This window comes from Canis lupus, chromosome 21 (assembly GCF_048164855.1).
Source record: "Canis lupus baileyi chromosome 21, mCanLup2.hap1, whole genome shotgun sequence".
Lineage (NCBI taxonomy): Eukaryota > Metazoa > Chordata > Mammalia > Carnivora > Canidae > Canis > Canis lupus.
In genome coordinates, this window is record NC_132858.1 from 50661104 (window position 1) to 50680470 (window position 19367).

The 19367-nt window shown below is 37.0% G+C and overlaps 1 pseudogene; it reads left to right on the forward strand.

The window, feature by feature from the left end:
- Window positions 1–849: 849 nt before the first annotated feature.
- On the forward strand, window positions 850–960 carry LOC140613666 (small nucleolar RNA U3; annotated as a pseudogene).
- The last annotated feature ends 18407 nt before the right edge of the window (window positions 961–19367 follow it).

Below are 19367 nucleotides of genomic sequence, written 5' to 3' on the forward strand. Positions count from 1 at the left end.
TTCATATCCAGCAGACACCAAAGGGTGAAATAGATACCAGCACAGTTCATGTGGATGGAAGAGATAACTTGGGGGATGGGGATTGAGAGAAAAATTTCTGTTTGGTGAATGTAGTTAGTGAGTAGCATCAGTCTGCACTTAAATGTCAGCCTTTATTATGGAAGATACCTGGGAAGAGGGAAGCCCAAACACACATGCATAACCTCGTATTCTTTTAGACTCCATGCTTTCCCAAGGACCAGGCTTGGAAGACCACATGGACAGTCCTGCGGCCAAGAGCTCCAGTGGATCTATGGTCCCTAGGTAGGAACTTGGGTCCAGGAATCAGGGAGAAGCCTTGTTTCTGAAAAGGAGACCCTGGGAAGGCTCAATATTTTAGGGCCACTGGAGAGATACCAACCAGTAGACCGGCTGGGGAAAAAAGTTTGTGTGTGGAATTCTTTAAGGATGGTGGTCCCCTTATTCTGCTGACACCAGCAGGCTGAATGAACTGCAGCTCTGAGCTGAATTCCTATTTGATTAGGTGATTATCGGAGGACTGCCTCTCTTATTTGTGCCCTCAGAGCCTCAAACACTCCCCACATCTTATCTGAAGGGTCCAAATTTTCCAGCTGTTCCCTCTCCAAGAGATTCCAAAAGCCTGACCTATATAGGCGGAGAGAAAACCCATACAAATGGATGAGAAAAAAAAAAAAAAAAAAGACTGACAACTCCATGGATGAATCTTTGAATGGAAGGGTTCTACTGAATAAAACCAATAGAAGAGAACTTTAATAATAATATCTAAGATAGATTCCCAGTAGAATTGCAAATAGTCCAGAAGAGTGAGTGGGTATAAGAAACCTTGGAAAGATTAAACTTTCAGGGATCATTTCTATAGTTCTTTACGAGAAGTTTCTCTGATAAATCAGTGTTAGGGATATAACATACAACATGATGACCACAGTTCACACCAATGTATGGTTATACAGGCAAGTTGTTAAGAGAGTAAATTCTGAAGTCTCATCACAAGGATAATTTTTTTCTTTTTTTCTTTTTATTGGACCTATTTGAGATGATGGACATTAAATAAATTTATTGAGATAATCATTTTATGATATATGTAAGTCAAAGCATTCTGCGGCAAACCTTAATCTTATACAGTGATGTATATCAATCACATCTTAACAAAACTGGGGGAAAAAAAGAAGCCCTGTAGGAAGAAAATAAATCAAATCAATTCCTGTGACTTTGTGGCTAAGTTTTAACCCATTTTGAAAAATTGGATTTCTGTCTTTTGTTATTAATCTGTAGCTCTTTACACATGGTGGATGCAACCCTTGGTTGGAAATGTGCCATACAAACATCTTCCCTCTCTCTGCAGCTTCCATTCTCCCCCTAATTGTGACTTCTGGTGAATAAATTTTCTTAAATTAATGTAGTCTGATATATTGTTTTCTTTTTTTATATTTTTGTGTCCTGCTTAAGAAATTTTTGCCTTCTGTAAGGTTTTAAAGATGTTTTTCTTTGTTTTCTTCTAAAATATTTAGTGCTTTGCCTCCATTGATTTTTTTCGTGTGTGTGTATGATGTGAGGTAGGAGCCAAGATTAATTTTTTCCATAGGGGTATTGCCTATTGACCCTGCCTCATGTACTGTTATAAACGTGGTGGCTGTATGTGTGCGCTGTGTCTGTTTCTGGATTCTCTGTTCATTCTGTTCATTCCAGTTCCACATTATCTTATTTACTATAGCTTTATGATAGGTCTTGACAACTGTTAGTGTACATCCTCCAGCTTTGTTTGTAGTTTTCCAGATAGCTTTATCTATTTCTAACCTTGGGTATTTCCAAGTAAGTTTTTAGAATCAGAACTTTTTAACTTCAACACAACAACAAAAGCATGCCGGGGTGCTGAATGGCATTTCAGTGAATTTACAGATGAACGGAGAAAATGGTTCTATTGGCAATATTGTATCTTCTAAGCCATGTATATAATAAATTCTTCTGTTTATTAACATGCTCTTTATTTTATAACAATATTTTCTAGTTTTTTTTCTGTAAAGATATTGTATAAATTTTATTAGATTCATTCCTAGGTATTTGATGTTTTTCAATGCTTTTGCACATGGCATCTTATTAAAATGTTCATGTTTTTGCTCTTACATAAAAGCACAATTTTTCCTTACATTTTATTATGAAAATGTGTGAAAAATTTGAATAAATTTATAGTGTACACTTATACACTGTCACCTAGATTCTAATATTAACATTTTATCTTGCTTGCTTTTTCACATATTTATCTATCTTTGCGACCCTTTATTCATCTATCAATTTATCTTAATTTTTTCTGCATTCTGAAATAAGTGTCAGGCATTAGTACTTTCTCCTTAATTTTTATTTTATTTTATTTTATTTTATTTATTTTTTTCTCCTTAATTATTTTAATATGCATTATCATCAACTAGAATTCAGTCTATATTTGTGGTTTCCTTATTTCTTTTGGAGGTAAATTTTCATACAATAAAATGAATAAATCTGAAGTATATAATTCGAGGTTGATAAATGCGTGCACTCCTACAACCCGAATCCCTCTAATTATATAGCGCGTTACCATCACTGTGTTTTCTCATGCGTCATCCCAGCCAATTTCCATTCTTATGATTCTAGACTCAACCGCTGTCCTAAATTTTTCAACATAGTTCACTTTTTGCCTATTAGACATTTATGTAAATGGAATCAAACAATTGTTGTGTATATAAATAATTTGTTCCTTTTTTGTTCCTGTGTAGTATTCAAAGAGAAATCCCTCAATAATTTATTATCAAGTATAATGGATGAAGGTGGTCAAGGGTACATATTTCCAGTGATAAGATGAATAAGTTCTAGGGATCTAATGCACAACACGGTGCTTATAGTTAACTGTATTGTATATATATATTTAAAGATTTTATTTATTCATTCATGAGAGACACAGAGAGAGAGAGGCAGAGACACAGGCAGAGGGAGAAGCATGCTCCACGCAGGGAGCCTGGGGTGGGACTCGATCCCGGGACTCTGGGATCATGACCTGAGACCAAAGGTTCAGGTGCTTAACTGCTGTGCCACCCAGGCGTCCCTGTGTTGTATATTTGAAAGTTGCTAAGAAAGGTCTCAAAAGTTCTCAACATATGCAGACACAAGATAACCATGTGAGATGATGGATGTATTAACTAACATTACTGTAGTAATCATTTCCCAATATATATTTATGTTAGATCATCATGTGTACACCTTAAACTTATGCAATATCATATGCCAGTTATATCTTAGTAAAGCTGAAAAAATTATTCATCTTGAATTTTTAAAAAGTGTAATGTTTGCTTCCTTCTATTTCATGTTTGCTTTTTAAAAAATCATTAATAGTGTTGATTTTATTAAGTGCTTTTTCTATATTTATGGTGGTGATTTTATATATATATATATGTATTTCACTTTGTATATTATTATGGTAAAACTTATTAAGTTTTATCTATTGCCACATAACAAATTACTCGAAGATTTAGCAGCTTCAAACAACACATGTTTATTTTCTCACACAATTTCTGAGAGTTAGAAATCCATGAGCAGGTTAGCTTAGTTCTTCTGACTCATGGTCTCCCAAAAATGGCATACTGGTTATCTTTGGTCTTGACTGGCTGGGAGACCCACCTCCAAGATGGCCATTGGCAGGAGGCCTCATTTCCACTCTGGCTATTGGCAAAAAGCTATGGTTTCTCACCAAGTGGGCATTTTCAGAGGGCTACTCTAGTATCACCACTACAAAGCTGTTTGCCCAGTTCCTTTTATGGCCTGGTCTCCAAAGTTAGATACCATGCCTTTGTTTTATTCTCTTAGTTAAAAGAGAATCATTAAGTCCAGCTGACAGTAAGGAGGAAGGAAAGTACACTCTACCATTGAAGGGAGGAGTAGTAAAGCATCAGTGGGCATGTTTTAAAACCACCACAGGTGGTGAATTATGTTGAATATCTTTCAAATATTAAGCTACCCTTAATTTCCTGGAATATGTTTACCTATATATTAATTATTCTTCCATGTATTATTATATTCGGTTACTAATTTTTACTTCATATTTTTGCATGTATGTATTTGTAATGTGGTTGTGAAGTTTGGTATGTAAATTATTTTGCCCTCATGAAATATTTAAAAATTTTTAAATTTCTTTGTTACTTTTGGTAAGTAATATTTTTTAAGAATTTATTTCATGAAAGTTGTCAAATGTAGAGTTGTGAAGTTGTTTATATTGTACTTTTGTTATCTTTCTACTATCTATAGGGTATGTAGTGATGTTCCCTTTTTCATTCCTAATATTGGTCAATTTGTGTTTTATTCTTTTCTTTTCCATGATAAGTCTTGCTAAAGTTTATTGATTTGATTAATCTTTTTATGGTTATGACTTTGGCTTTATTTTTCTTTTCTTAAAGAGCTTTACTGGAGCATAACACAAATATTATAGAATTCACCCACAGCAAGTGTAGAGCTTTGTAATTTTTAACAAATTTTAAACAACCTCACAATCAAGTTTTAGAACATTAATTATTCTCGAATATCCTGATAGTTTTAGTTGACTTTTCTCCTGTGATTTCATGAATAACGTTGAACCCTGAAATGTTAATTACTGATGTTTCTGTTGTTCCAGGAATCTTTGGGAGAAATTTATTACCTCTTTGGACATACCAGGCCCTGCCACTTTGAAAATTTCTTTGGCTTACTCTTTACCTACTTCCTGGTAAATACCATGCAGATAATTTCCACATTAGCGCACAGCTTCCAAAAACAATATGAACACTGGTCAAACTGCTGCCCAAAGTCTTTTAAGGTCACTCTCTAGTTTGAGGCCTCTAAATGACCCTGTTGCTAATTAGGCTACATGGAGAAGAATAAATTATTTTCCTTTGTTTCTTTTGATCCTTTTGCAATGTGTCTTTCTTCTTAAAGCTTGAGTCTTGTAAGTGCTATTTTTGTGGCTCACTTTTGAGCTGGCAAAGATATTACCGTGGCCCCAGGTATTTGCCAGGAGTTGGGCAGTTTGTCTGTGTGTTGTTTGTGTCCTTAACACTGAGCCCAGGAAAGGGAGGCAGCATGATGGGGCAGGAAACTCAGTGCCAGGGCCAGGTATGCAGTCTGCTCACCACCCAGGAATTACATGATTGTATGACCTACGGGCTGGTTGTTTAAACTTTTAAAACTCTAAGATTAGAGTTTTTATTTTGGATGTGGTTCTCTGATAGTTTAGAAAATATACCTACTTATTCCTAATACAAACTAAGAGATACGAAATATCTCTATTTTACAGATCTTAAGCAAAAGCATGCAAATAAAAAAACCTCAGGGTCTTAATGTAACTTACCTTAGTTTACCCTTTTGACAAGAAGCAGAATTGGGGCTGGAATCTTTTTCCAGTCCCTGCTTTATGTGGGAAAAGATTCCTACTGTTGCTTTGAATTTACTAGAATTGCTAAAGGGATATTTGTTATTACTTTTGATTCTTTCTATCACACAACTACTTTTCAACAGGTAGTTTTTGAGCTGCCTGGCTGAGCACTGCAATGCACCTACTACCACGGTGGCAAATACTGGAGCCCATGCCAAAGTGGCTGGTGTCTGGACATGCACAGCCTGGCCCTCAACAGGACCCCTTCTCCATAACCCTCTCGTCTCGACGTCAGCTTTCTCCACCACCCACTGGGCTACTCTTTGTTGCTTTGCTGGTTAATATTTCCTTATTTGAGATATTACCACTCAATATCCGGGTCATTTTGAATCATTCCACTTCCTTTCCCGGGGTGTTCTCCACGTGGTGATTTTCCGGTGGTTCACCTGGGTCACAACTGAGACAGGTTACGTATGGTCCTAGATTCATCATAGAGTCCATTTTCCTGTGCCCATTGATAGTTGACTAGTCAACCCTCTCAGACTGAATGAGACCGCCTTATCTGTTAGCCTGACAAGTCAGCTTCCCCCCATGGTAGAGGCGATCACACAGAGGTGATTCGGAGGCAGGGCGTGTCATATCAGGTGATAAATAATGTAAATATTCTTTCATTCTTTTAAATACAATAATGGGAGTTGTGGCAAGGCATGTAATTTAATGCTACTGTTTCTAAAGGATTTTTTTTTGCCATTCTTTATCTTGGTAGCTTTGTGACATCTAGCACTGGACTCCTCCCTATTTCTTGAAAAGTTTCCTCTGTATTGGTTTCTTTGATGGCATGCTCCTTCCTTTCAGGACTTTTATTTTTTAGTTTCCATTTTCAGCTCCTTATTTTCTCATTCCTCTTGAAATGCTGTTATTCCTCAGGGCTCTTTCTATATCCTCTTCTAGGGTGACTTCATCCAAACCTGGCACAACTATTTCTTGACTTATTACTATCTCTTCCAGCTAAAAAAACATGAGGAAGGATTCATAGAGCTGAATATCAACATCTTTTTTTTTAACCTCTAATGAAATAATAGACCCAGGAATTGGTGGATCTATTAATGACTTCAAATATAAAAAAAAAAATGAGAGAAGACATTATGTGCCTATTGATTAAAAATATATAACATCACCTATCTTTTTTTTTTTTTTGCTAAAATTTTTAACTTGAATCTGATCCAACATCTAGATTTAATTACCAGTTTCCAGGAAATATAGAAGACAGTTTACAATCAGCAAAATCTAGAGTATATAAAATACTATAGGACAATTCATTCACTTTCTCCAACAAATAAATTGGGAAAGAGGCAGGGAAGAAGAAAAGAAGAAAGAGAGCTGGAAGAGGGAAGGAAGGTGGGAGAAGGAGAGGAAGAGACAGAGAGGCAGAGAGAATAGATTTTTAGAAGACCTTAAGAGAGATTCTTGTTTGAATTCTGATTCAAAGAAACTTAAAAACACATATCGGTCATTAGGAGAAAGGTATATACTTACCAAATATCGGAGAACATTAATAAATTATTATTTTTAAAGATGTGATAGAGGTATTGTTGAGTTTTTTTAGACAAAAAATTATTTATTTGTAAAACATTTACAGGTGAAAGATAAGATGTTTAGTATTTAGTTCAAAATAATGTGGGTTGGGGCATTGGTAGGGATTTGAATAAAACAAGATTGGCAATGAGATGAAAATGATTTTTTACTGTCAGAGAAAGCTTCCTTGTGAAAGTGATAGTTGAGCACAAACTTGAGTTGATGTGGTGGCCCATGTGCCTATCTGAAGGAAGAATGTTCTAGGCAGTGATGGGCTGGGAGCTTGCCTGGTGAAGAGCACAGTGAAGAGCAGCAAGGAAAGCAGGTGGCTGGACAGGAGTGAGGTGAGAGCAAAGAGAAATGAGTTTAGAGAGGTGACAGTGACCTTAGTCCTATAAGGCCTGTGGGCCAGTGAGGAAATTTAGCTTTTACTTCTCACCTATTTGGGAGCCATCTGTTTGGACCAGGGCATCTCTGACTCACAGATTGAAAGAACCACTCAGGGCTGCTGTGGGGAGAACAGCTAGAGGTACACAAACAAGGTGGTTGGTGGGAGGATTCTCTAATAATTTATGCAGGGGACCCTGATGGCTCAAGGCCCAGAAGTGGCAGTCATGATGAGAAGCGCTGGATCAGGGATATGCATTGAAGATAGAGCCGATAGGATTTAAAACAGGATGTGAGTGTGAGAGAAAAATAAGAGTCAAGGACAAGAAGACATAGCTCAGGCGTGGCACATGGTAGGTGTGCAGTATGTGTTTGTTCAGTGAGTGAATATTCTCCTATCTTCCTTCACTAACTTGAAATATCTTGGAGGGCTGGGATCACTTCTTGCTTGATTTTATACCACCAACACCTTGCATGGTCCCAAGTCATAGTAGGAGCTCACCAAATATGTCCGCCATCATCAAAGGTTCACATTATCCAGATTGAGTGGAGAGGAACGTTACTTGAGGAGTGACCAACTGCTGACTGGAACTCCTGCTTCTGGTCCTGCCAGCCTCTTCACAACTCCCTCTGGTTCCTTATCACTGGTTCCCAGACTCCCTCAGCTGATGAGGTGACATGCTCATCAGCCATGAAGCTCAGAGTATTCATCCAAGAGCTACGAATCTATTTCAAATGTATTTGGAGACCTGACGTATACAATAAGAACAAAGTGAGTTCAGTGGGAAATTAAGACCACAGAGACAGATGCCCTGCTTTTTGTAGGTTGCCAAGAGTTCAACTGAGAGGAAAAGGAGCACAGTCATTGTCTTTTGAGGAACAAAGACGAATCTTGCCCAAAGTGAAGAATAGGGAGAGCTCTGGTTCTTAAGGTCTCATTCAAATGGCCCCTTGTGTGTGGTGGGTACAGATGAAGGGCTGAGTGGGAATGGCCAGGATTCTAACCTGACCTACTAAGACTCGTCTGGGATGCCAGCTGCTGGGGTTGACTAGAGTCCAAAGTGTTGGACCCAGAGAAAAAGAAATCACAGGGGCCAGGACTGGCCTTTTTAATTTTGTATTTCTGCATCCCAGAATGGCAAAGCCCACGATTGGCAAGACTCACAATTTCCCTGCTGCTTCTGGTTTCTCTGCACTACGGCAAATACAGCTCCCTTCAAACCCCAGAATTAGCTTTTACAAGGTGAGCCTGGTGCGCCTACTTTCAAGTGTCAGGAAACAAAATAAACATTTTCTTCTTTCCACACTGAAATACATCAGCCAGTATCATAAATATCACTTGTAAAGGACTAAATTCAGTGGCATCACTGGAAAGGTGGGAGGAAAGTACTTTGTACTTTGTCATCGACATGCATAGCATATGATTGCAGCAGATACCAAACAAAACCCAAAATGTCTTTGTGGAATCTCTCTCTCTCTCTGTTTCTCTGTCTTCGTCCATGTGTCTGTCTCTCTGCCATTTCTACGTGCACAATATAAATTACAAGATTTCACAGGCACAGACACACTACACAAAACTTATTATAATAGTATCATACAGAATTCAAATTTATGTTCAGTGCATTTAGCTTACCTAGACAAATAAAAACCAAGACGGAATAGCAAGTTACAGGAGGAGAAATTAAACTAACCTGATAGATTCAGGAAGATTTAATAATTCAGCTCAGATATCACAAGTGAAAGATAGTTAATGAGCATTTCGTTCCTCTTCACTAGAATTAATTTGGTATTAAGGAAATAAATGAAAACCATGTTGATGCACATTAACCTTTGTTACAAGTTCCAACTAATAACTTTAGGGGCATTTGAATAATTTTTAAGTCAATTCTGTGTCCTCTTTTATTCAAGTATCTTCGTGGTTCATTTCATTTGGTTGGCTGTTTTTTTCATTTTAATGCATTTAAGTCATAAAGCTTTCAGATCCGTTGACCAATATGTGATGACGGCTCCTAAACTGTGGGCTAACAGTAAACTTAGTCAAAGTCTCAAATAAAAGCCTCCCTGGAGTGAAATGAGCCATGAAGTGTTCTTATCTGTGTGCTTCCTTTGTGCATACTTACCCTGTCTATGGGATCAGTGCTATGGACATGCTGTTCCAAGTGTCCACTCAGATGTTAACATATTTTAGTACCTTAAGTCCTAGAATTATGTACCTTTATTGGTTGGACTTATTATGATTTATAAGAGAAAAGTTGTGCTAAGATCAGACTCTCCATTCATTTTTTGCTGCTTCAGGAGCCTGTATGTGCAGATGGTTTGCACACTTCCAGGGAAAGAGCGGGAGGAGCTTTTTGCTGTTGGGGCGAGGATTAGAAATCTGAAAATTTGACTGCTTTTTATGTGGGCCTTTAATCAATCCCTTATTTTCAGCCACATTCTGAACCTGGCATTAAGAGGTAGGTCTATTGGCTAAACCTTTCAGGATTCTGTGGTCCAGACCTGTTTGTTCCATGTGCTGCCTTCCACCCACCACCCTGCATTTCCATTCTATTAAGCCAGTGACCATTGTCCACAGCCTCCCCCGTCCTAACAGATTGTGGTCCTCTCTCATCTACTTTCTTCCTACTCTCATTTCCTTTTTTCTTTTGGAGAGATTTAAATAAAGACATGGATTTTCCAATTTCTTTAAAAATTCCCTGGGACGTCAGGAAGCCCTGAAGATAAATGTATGGTTGCCATCTGTCGTGCTTCACCAGTGTGTAACCACATTACTTTATTCAAGTTTATCTGCAGGTCAGATTCTTTGTTTCCTTCTGTAGGTCCAGTTAGTCAAGTTCAGGGACTAGTCCACATTACTGTGCATTTGCACAAAGAGATTCTGGACCCCTTCCTCCTCATCTAAGTAGCACCTGCTTCTGCTTTGTATATTCCAATGAAGTGACCCAAATAATAGGAATTTCAGGAAAAGGGAGGCAAATAAATTTGAACAAGTGACATGGGAGCTATAGAAACCATGTTAGATAGATCATTGTCAGCTTAATTTATTTTGGCATTTCTCTATGGAATGATACTGTTCATTCAGTTCCTATGATATTATAAAACTCAACAAATTTAGCTTTATAATTATAAAAATAACACACAAACAACGCAGCTTTGCAAATCTGTGTGAAGTACTTTATTTGCAGCCAGAGGAGAAAATTTAAACTTTGGTTGCCTTGTTTGCTGCCGTGTGGTTTTATGTTCAGCTAACACTATAGCAATATCTTTGTAAACTCTATATTTATCTGGAATTTTTTGTGCTCAGTGATTTTTATCAAACAACTGTTTCCCTGATTACCCAAAATATGCATGCTGATAGTTGACACAGATAATATAAAGATATGTAAAAAAGTTCTTCATAACCTCATCACCAGAACCAATCTTTATTCATATTTTAACATACTTCCTTCCATGTGCAAAAATGTCTCTGTGTTAATGCACACACTCTCCCCTTTACAGTTTACATCATATCATATATGTAGCATCATATCCTATGACTAATTAGCATTATATATCACATGTTTATTGTTTTATGAAAATGAGATACTCCATATATTGTTTAGCAATGTGCTTTTTTGCTTTGCAAAGCCTGGAGATCATCTTGTCTTCTCCACGTGTTTTATTATTAAAAATCATTTTCTAATTTGATAAAAGCATGGTACTTATTACTATTTTCACTTGCATTTGTTTGTGTATTATTTAGAAAGCAACATCAAATCTTACTGTTGATTTTTTTGTCTTCTCCTTTATTTTCAGTCGTCTGCCTCTGGTATCTTTGGCCTGATTTTCTTGTGATGTAGTCATCTTTCTTTTATTGATTTTTAAGACATTTTTACATATTAAGGTAAGTAATCCTGTGTCTGTTGTGTATGGTTCAAATTTATATATATATATATACACACACACACACATTTATTTATTCATGAGGGACACACAGAGAGAGAGAGAGAGAGAGAGAGAGGCAGAGACACAGGCAGAGGGAGAAGCAAGCTCCACGCAGGGAGCTCGATGCGGGAATCGATCCTGGGACTCCAGGATCACACCCTGGGCCAAAGGCAGGCACTAAACTGCTGAGCCACCCAGGGATCTCCCTATATTTTTCTTTTTTAACACAAAGAAGTCTTATGTTATTCCACAGGTAATTTTTAAATTTTCCTTTATGTTTTTTGCTTTTGTATTATCCTTTATCTACACTCTTCTGTGTACACTCACTCCTGGAGTCCTCTCATTCATTCATTCATTCACTCAGGTTCAGGCTTTATGTCACATCTCCCTAATATTATGACTCTAGTCAGACCTTTTCCCCTCATACTCCAGGCTGTAAAAGCAACTGCTTACTTGATAGCTTCCCTTAGATGCCAAATAGGCATTTTATATTTGGAATGCCTTAGATCTCATACACGATACTCCTGAGCTTCCCTCTGAAGCCGGCTCCACCTGCTGCTCCCCTCCACCCCAACCACCTCAGTCATTCAAGCCAAAACACGTGAGTCATCATTTACTCATCTTTTTCTCTTAAAGCCCTAATCCAGTCCCTCAGGAAGTCTGTTGGGTCTCTCTTCAGTGCACAAGGAGTTTGACCATGCTGCACCATCTCCACCACGTTACCTTCCTGTTCTGGGCACCATCTTCTCTACCTGGGACAGTCTGCTTACCCCCTAATTATGCCCCGTGCCCCCACTTTTACCCTTTTCCTCTCAAGGTCAATCTATCACAGTAGCCAAATTGATCCTCTTGGATCTCCTTAGAGCAAACCCCATTTGTAGGAATAGGAGCCAAAGTCTCACAGATCCCTCAGGGCCTATGATCTGTGCCTTCCCCTACCTCCGACCCCACTTCCTACTATTTTTCTTCCAGTTCTCTCTCTTTCCACCACCCTGGATTATTTCTTGCTTCTCAACATACCAGGGACATTCTTGCCTCAGGAACTTTGCCCTAATGGTTTCCAGTGCAGGGGAGAGATGCTCTTTCCCCTGCATTTTCCCTCACCTTCAGTTCTTTTTAAATATCACCTTCTTATTCTGCTTTAGTTCTGTTTTTTTTTTTTTTCTCATAACACATCCCACCTCCTAACCCACTGCATAACTTTTTAATTTTGTCTGTTCTTTTAATCACATATTCGCCCTGCTAGAATGTAAGCTCCATTAGGACAAAATTTTTGCATTCCTTACAGATATATCCCAAATAACTAGAAACGTCCTGGCATGCAGAAGATATTCAGTGAATATGTGCAAGGCTCAATAAATCCTTAGAAAATCCTCCATTCTGAGGCTGCAATTTCATTTCTTTTTCACTGTAACTTTGGTTTCATATGGCATATTTGGTTTAAGGAATGAAGAAAAATTTCTAACTTTTAAATATTTTAGACATATTCCCATTTGTACCAGTACCACTAATTTAACATTCTAACTATTCACTATTTGTTAGGGATACTGGTTTTATGACATGCTTAATTCTTATTTTAAAGATTTTATTTATTTATTTGAGAGAGAGAGAGAGAGAGAGAGATAATGGGAGAGAGCACAAGCAGGGAGGAGAGGGAGAAGCAGGCTCCCTATTGATCAGGGAGCCTGATGTGGGGCTTGATCCCAGGACTCTGAGCTCAAGATAGATGCTTAACCAACTGAGCAATCCAGGTACCCCGATATGCTTAATTCTTATATGCAGCTGGTTTGTTTCTAGAATCTTATATATCTTATTGACAGTTTATACTATACTCGAGATGTTATGACCCAATTCATGCCTCTGTTAACACTGGGTGGATATTTGCCCAATATCTCATTATTCTTCTCCTTCTCCTTTCCTTGTCATCATTCTCCTCCTTGTCTTCGTCTTCTTCTTCTTTGATTCATAACCCCTTTGATTCATAACCCCTAATTTGAAAGGGGGACCCAATCTGTCTGTTTGGATAGAGTTGACTCTTCTTTAACTTTCCCAATCCCAAACACTCCCATAGCTATAAGCACAACCATTATATCCATCCTTTTGGTGATAGTAATTCAGGTTTAGTCACATGACCCAACATACCAACCAGATTTTCACCAGGAGATATCAAATATGGATATGGCTAAAGGGTATCTCTCTTTGGGATCATCCTTTGTGAGAATGGTAGAGCTTTGGAGCTGTCAGAAGCCATCTTGCTGGCATGTGGAGAGAGCCTGAGACTGAAGACAAGCAGAGGGGAGAAAGAAAAGACAGAGATCAGAAGGGATTGTTGGAATTCTCAGACACAACTGTACTTTGATTTCTCAGTCACATGAGTAAAAGCATCTTCTGCCTCCACCTCTGCCTTTTTTTTTTTTTTTTAAAGTTTATGTTTGTCACTTTCAACTGAAGGATACTACATGAGAGACTGGAAACACATTACTTGAAGATAGTAGCCATGGCACATGTGGCTGCCTTCCCTGCATCTCAAATTCCCATGTGTGAAATAAAAATTTAAAGGAAAATGTAACCATCCTGGAAACTATGAAAGATGTCATGAGCACACCAGAAATCTTGAGATATCTTAGAAGAGAAGAAAATAAATGAGGCAGAAATGGTAAAGAAATCAGAGTAGCATCACTGTTTAAGATACCAGAGGCTCCCCAGATCATTCCAGAAGAGCCCTAAATAGATCCAAAGCTAATAAGTGAAGATAGTGGGGGTGATCCAGAGACCATTACCAAACTGCATTGGAAATAGATGGGATGGTTTTATGTTTAGGCAAATCAGTCATAGTGGTCTTAGGCTGTAGCATGCTTTAGCCTAATGAGTCCCTAAAGAAGTGGGGACTCTCCTTCAGGAGAGGTTCTGAGAGATGGAGTTAGGCCTGAACAGTGAAGACAGCAAAGTCTGAAATTATCTCTGTATTTCCACAAAAGTCAGAGACATTTTTCTAAAATGGAGAGAAACAGCATTGTATAATGGTAGACAAACCTAAAGCAAAGTATTAATCCAGTTTCTGAGTGGATATTTTTAACACCTTCATATGGAAGAAAATGATCAATGGGTCTTCATCAAATTTAAAATTTTCTGCTCTTCAAAAAATACTGTTAAGAAGATAAAAAGACAAGTATATAATGGGAGAAATTATTTTCAAATTAGATATCTTATAAAGGACTTTTCTCTAAAATATCAAAGAAATCTCAAAACAACCCAGTTAATACAACTCAACTAAAATATGAGGAAAAAGTTTGAGTAGTACATACTTCACCGAAGGAGACATATGGATGGCAAATAATTACATGAGACTTAACATCTTTAATCATTAGGGAAATGCAAATGTAAACAATAACAAGGTAACACGACACACTTATTTGTTTGAGTGACTCAAGTTTAAAGACTGGTCATATGACATGTGCTGAAGATGTGAAGAAACTAGAATTCTCACACACTGCTGGTAGGGAGGTAAAATGGCACAAACACGTTGGTAATGGTTTAGTAGTTCTTTAACCAGGCAAACATAAAACTGCCATGTGATCTAGCCATTCTGTGTCCAGCAATGGCTCAAGAGGAAAGGAAATGTATGTCCATACAAAGATTTTTAAACAAATGGTAATAGCAGCTTTTTTTGTAATGGCAGCAAACTAAAAAGCAACTCAAATGTCCATCAACAGGTGAATAATTACATCTGCATATGGAATATTACTCAGCAACAGAAAGAAATGAAAGATGGATGAATTGTAAAATAATTTTCCTGAGTAAGAGGATCCAGGGAACATAGTTCACATGTATAAAATTTTAAGAAACTTAAACTAAAGAATGTGCTAGGAAGCATATCAAGTGTTACTTAAGGATGGGTAGTGAGCAGTGAGAAAGAAGAGTTACAGAAGACATGAGGAAGCTTTTGGAAGTCAAAGAATTGGAAGAAGTTGAGCCAGAAAGATAGAAAGTAGGAAGAAAACAGGGTAATTCTTGAGATTTCACTAAGTTGTGAATATTGATAGTGACAGGTTCTGGGGGATTCTCAAAAGAGTGAAAGGCTGACATAAAACAGAGAAGAACCTCATTGGAGAAGTAAAATTCAATGAACTGAGTGAGAAGCCAAGATGTTAAATGGGTCATTTTGGTGGATATTAATACATGGAGAATTAAGACAAGGGTACTGTAATATAAATATATAAAATAAATATGATAAACTTTAATTGCATAAAAATAATAATTTAACAAAAATTAAGTAGATAAGGAAAGACAAATGAAAGGAAGTGTAAGGCTAATTTCCTAATGTTTTGAAGTGGGAAATTATTAGATACTTTTAAAATATGATAATCAAAACATGGGAGTTATAATCACATCATTAAAAGAACAAAAATATACAAGTAATATATAAGTTACTTACATATAAGTAATAATTATAGAGAGGTCAAAAGCAAAGGAACATGGGAAGTTGTGTTAACTGTACTAATCTCATTTTTCTTTGAGAATATAAATTGGTCTTGTTAAAGGCAGATAAAAATCAATGCCCAGAAATCAGTGGCATTTCTATACACTAACAATGAGACTGAAGAAAGAGAAATTAAGGAGTCAATCCCATTTACAATTGCACCCAAAAGCATAAGATACCTAGGAATAAACCTAACCAAAGAGGTAAAGGATCTATACCCTCAAAACTATAGAACACTTCTGAAAGAAATTGAGGAAGACACAAAGAGATGGAAAAATATTCCATGCTCATGGATTGGCAGAATTAATATTGTGAAAATGTCAATGTTACCCAGGGCAATATACACGTTTAATGCAATCCCTATCAAAATACCATGGACTTTCTTCAGAGAGTTAGAACAAATTATTTTAAGATTTGTGTGGAATCAGAAAAGACCCTGAATAGCCAGGGGAATTTTAAAAAAGAAAACCATATCTGGGGGCATCACAATGCCAGATTTCAGGTTGTACTACAAAGCTGTGGTCATCAAGACAGTGTGGTACTGGCACAAAAACAGACACATAGATCAGTGGAACAGAATAGAGAATCCAGAAGTGGACCCTGAACTTTATGGGCAACTAATATTCGATAAAGGAGGAAAGACTACCCATTGGAAGAAAGACAGTCTCTTCAATAAATGGTGCTGGGAAAATTGGACATCCACATGCAGAAGAATGAAACTAGACCACTCCCTTTCACCATACACAAAGATAAACTCAAAATGGATGAAAGATCTAAATATGAGACAAGATTCCATCAAAATCCTAGAGAAGAACACAGGCAACACCCTTTTTGAACTCGGCCATAGTAACTTCTTGCAAGATACATCCACGAAGGCAAAAGAAACAAAAGCAAAAATGAACTATTGGGACTTCATCAAGATAAGAAGCTTTTGCACAGCAAAGGATACAGTCAACAAAACTAAAAGACAACCTACAGAATGGGAGAAGATATTTGCAAATGACATATCAGATAAAGGGCTAGTTTCCAAGATCTATAAAGAACTTATTAAACTCAACACCAAAGAAACAAACAATCCAATCATGAAATGGGCGAAAGACATGAACAGAAATCTCACAGAGGAAGACATAGACATGGCCAACATGCACATGAGAAAATGCTCTGCATCACTTGCCATCAGGGAAATACAAATCAAAACCACAATGAGATACCACCTCACACCAGTGAGAATGGGGCAAATTAACAAGGCAGGAAACAACAAATGTTGGAGAGGATGCGGAGAAAAGGGAACCCTCTTACACTGTTGGTGGGAATGTGAACTGGTGCAGCCACTCTGGAAAACTGTGTGGAGGTTCCTCAAAGAGTTAAAAATAGACCTGCCCTACGACCCAGCAATTGCACTGTTGGGGATTTACCCCAAAGATACAAATGCAATGAAACGCCGGGACACCTGCACCCCGATGTTTCTAGCAGCAATGGCCACGATAGCCAAACTGTGGAAGGAGCCTCGGTGTCCAACGAAAGATGAATGGATAAAGAAGATGTGGTTTATGTATACAATGGAATATTACTCAGCTATTAGAAATGACAAATACCCACCATTTGCCTCAACATGGATGGAACTGGAGGGTATTATGCTGAGTGAAGTAAGTCGGTCGGAGAAGGACAAACATTATATGTTCTCATTCATTTGGGGAATATAAATAATAGTGAAAGGGAATATAAGGGAAGGGAGAAGAAATGTGTGGGAAATATCAGAAAGGGAGACAGAACGTAAAGACTGCTAACTCTGGGAAACGAACTAGGGGTGGTAGAAGGGGAGGAGGGCGGAGGGTGGGAGTGAATGGGTGATGGGCACTGGGGGTTATTCTGTATGTTAGTAAATTGAACACCAATAAAAAATAAATTAAAAAAAATCCTGGAAGAGATCTTGATTCAGGAAATATTAGTGAAAATCTGAATGAAATATGAATAAATTCTGTAGTTTAGTTAATAATATTGCACTGATGTTAATTTCCTAGTTTTGATCATTGTTCTAAATACTTCTCTGTTTCTTAGCTTTGAAAATTGTTCTAGTTTGATAATTGGTCTATGTAAGATGAGAACATAAATGAAAGCTGAGTAAAAGGGACTCTCCTTTTTTGATTTTTTTTTGTAATTCCTCTGAAAGTATAGATTATCTCAGCATTCAAAGTTTTTAAAATTTGATGAATCAAGAAAAAGTCCTATAAAGTTATCGAAACTCATAATGTCACTTACCAAGGAAATTAAAGCAAAATCTTAATAGTGGTAGTGATAGGAAATGGAATTGGAGGTAAGGTGACTTTTCCTTTCAATTTTATACCCTCTTATAATGTCCAAAACATGTTAATCCATATAAGTTATTTTAAAGCAATTTTAATTTTAAAACGTCACCAAAATGTTAGTAGTCTGTAAAATATGGCAAATAATTTAAGGAATATATTGTGTATACAATTGATACTTTGTATATTTATTTTTGCCTTATTAGGCAATTTTGATTGCTTGTAAAATATATTGCAAAGGAACATTATGATTTTTGTTTGTTATACATCATTGTTAGACTCATATATTAAAGGGACGATAAATAAAAACCCATGGGATAACTTGGGCAAAGATTGTTTGAAATACTTCAAGTTGCTTCTACAGTCTAATATGCCGTAGTTTTACACTGCTGGTCTGTACACATCAAAATATTGACTTATTATGTTACTACCAAGCTTCTGAATTAGATAAATAACATGTATTCTGTTCCTATGCATGTTAGCTCACCACATTATCATTATTGTTGTTTTTGTTATTTTTAAAAAGAATACTATTAAGTTTTCTCCTTAAGCTCAGACAAATTTTTAAATAAAGCAATTGAATGTCATATTTCAGGGTTTTAGTCTCTGAAACTTATGTTTAGGTAGTAGGGATTTTTTGCAGTGACTTGTTACTTTCTCTTTGATTATTTATCATCTGTCTTCCTCTTCAAAATAACTATATTTTGGATTCTGGGTGCCTCAGTTGGTTAAGCATCTGCCCTGGGCTCAGGTCATGATCCTGCGGTCCTGGGATGGAGCCCACATCTGGCTCCCTGCTCAGCAGGGAGTCTGCTTCTCCCTCTGATATTCCCCCTTCTGATGCTCTCTCTCTCTCTCTCTCTCTCTCTCAAATAAATAAATAAATAAAATCTTAAAAAAGATTATATTTTAAACCATAATTTTTCCCCTAAAACTAGACTTGATAATTTGGAAAGGTATTTTGTGCATGTAAATCTCAAATAGGAGTTGGGAGAAAGGGATACATCTTTTAGAAGGTAGGCTGAAAACAGATTTGGAAATTTCATTCAAATTCAAGAAACATCTTGAGGTTTTTTGATAAACACACAGATGCCTGGACCAAATCTCTATTGTTAAGGATAGCTAACACATGGGTAAGAAAGATGTAAGCTCATGAATTTGATACACAAATGGGAATGGAGCCACCTCTTTTTATTCACTTTCTCCAAGGAAAGAAAATAAATAGTGTAAAGAGAATGCTGACTCTAGGATATGAGCTCAGGTATACCAGCAGTAATTTCAGTCATATTTTGAGAAATAATTTAAAATA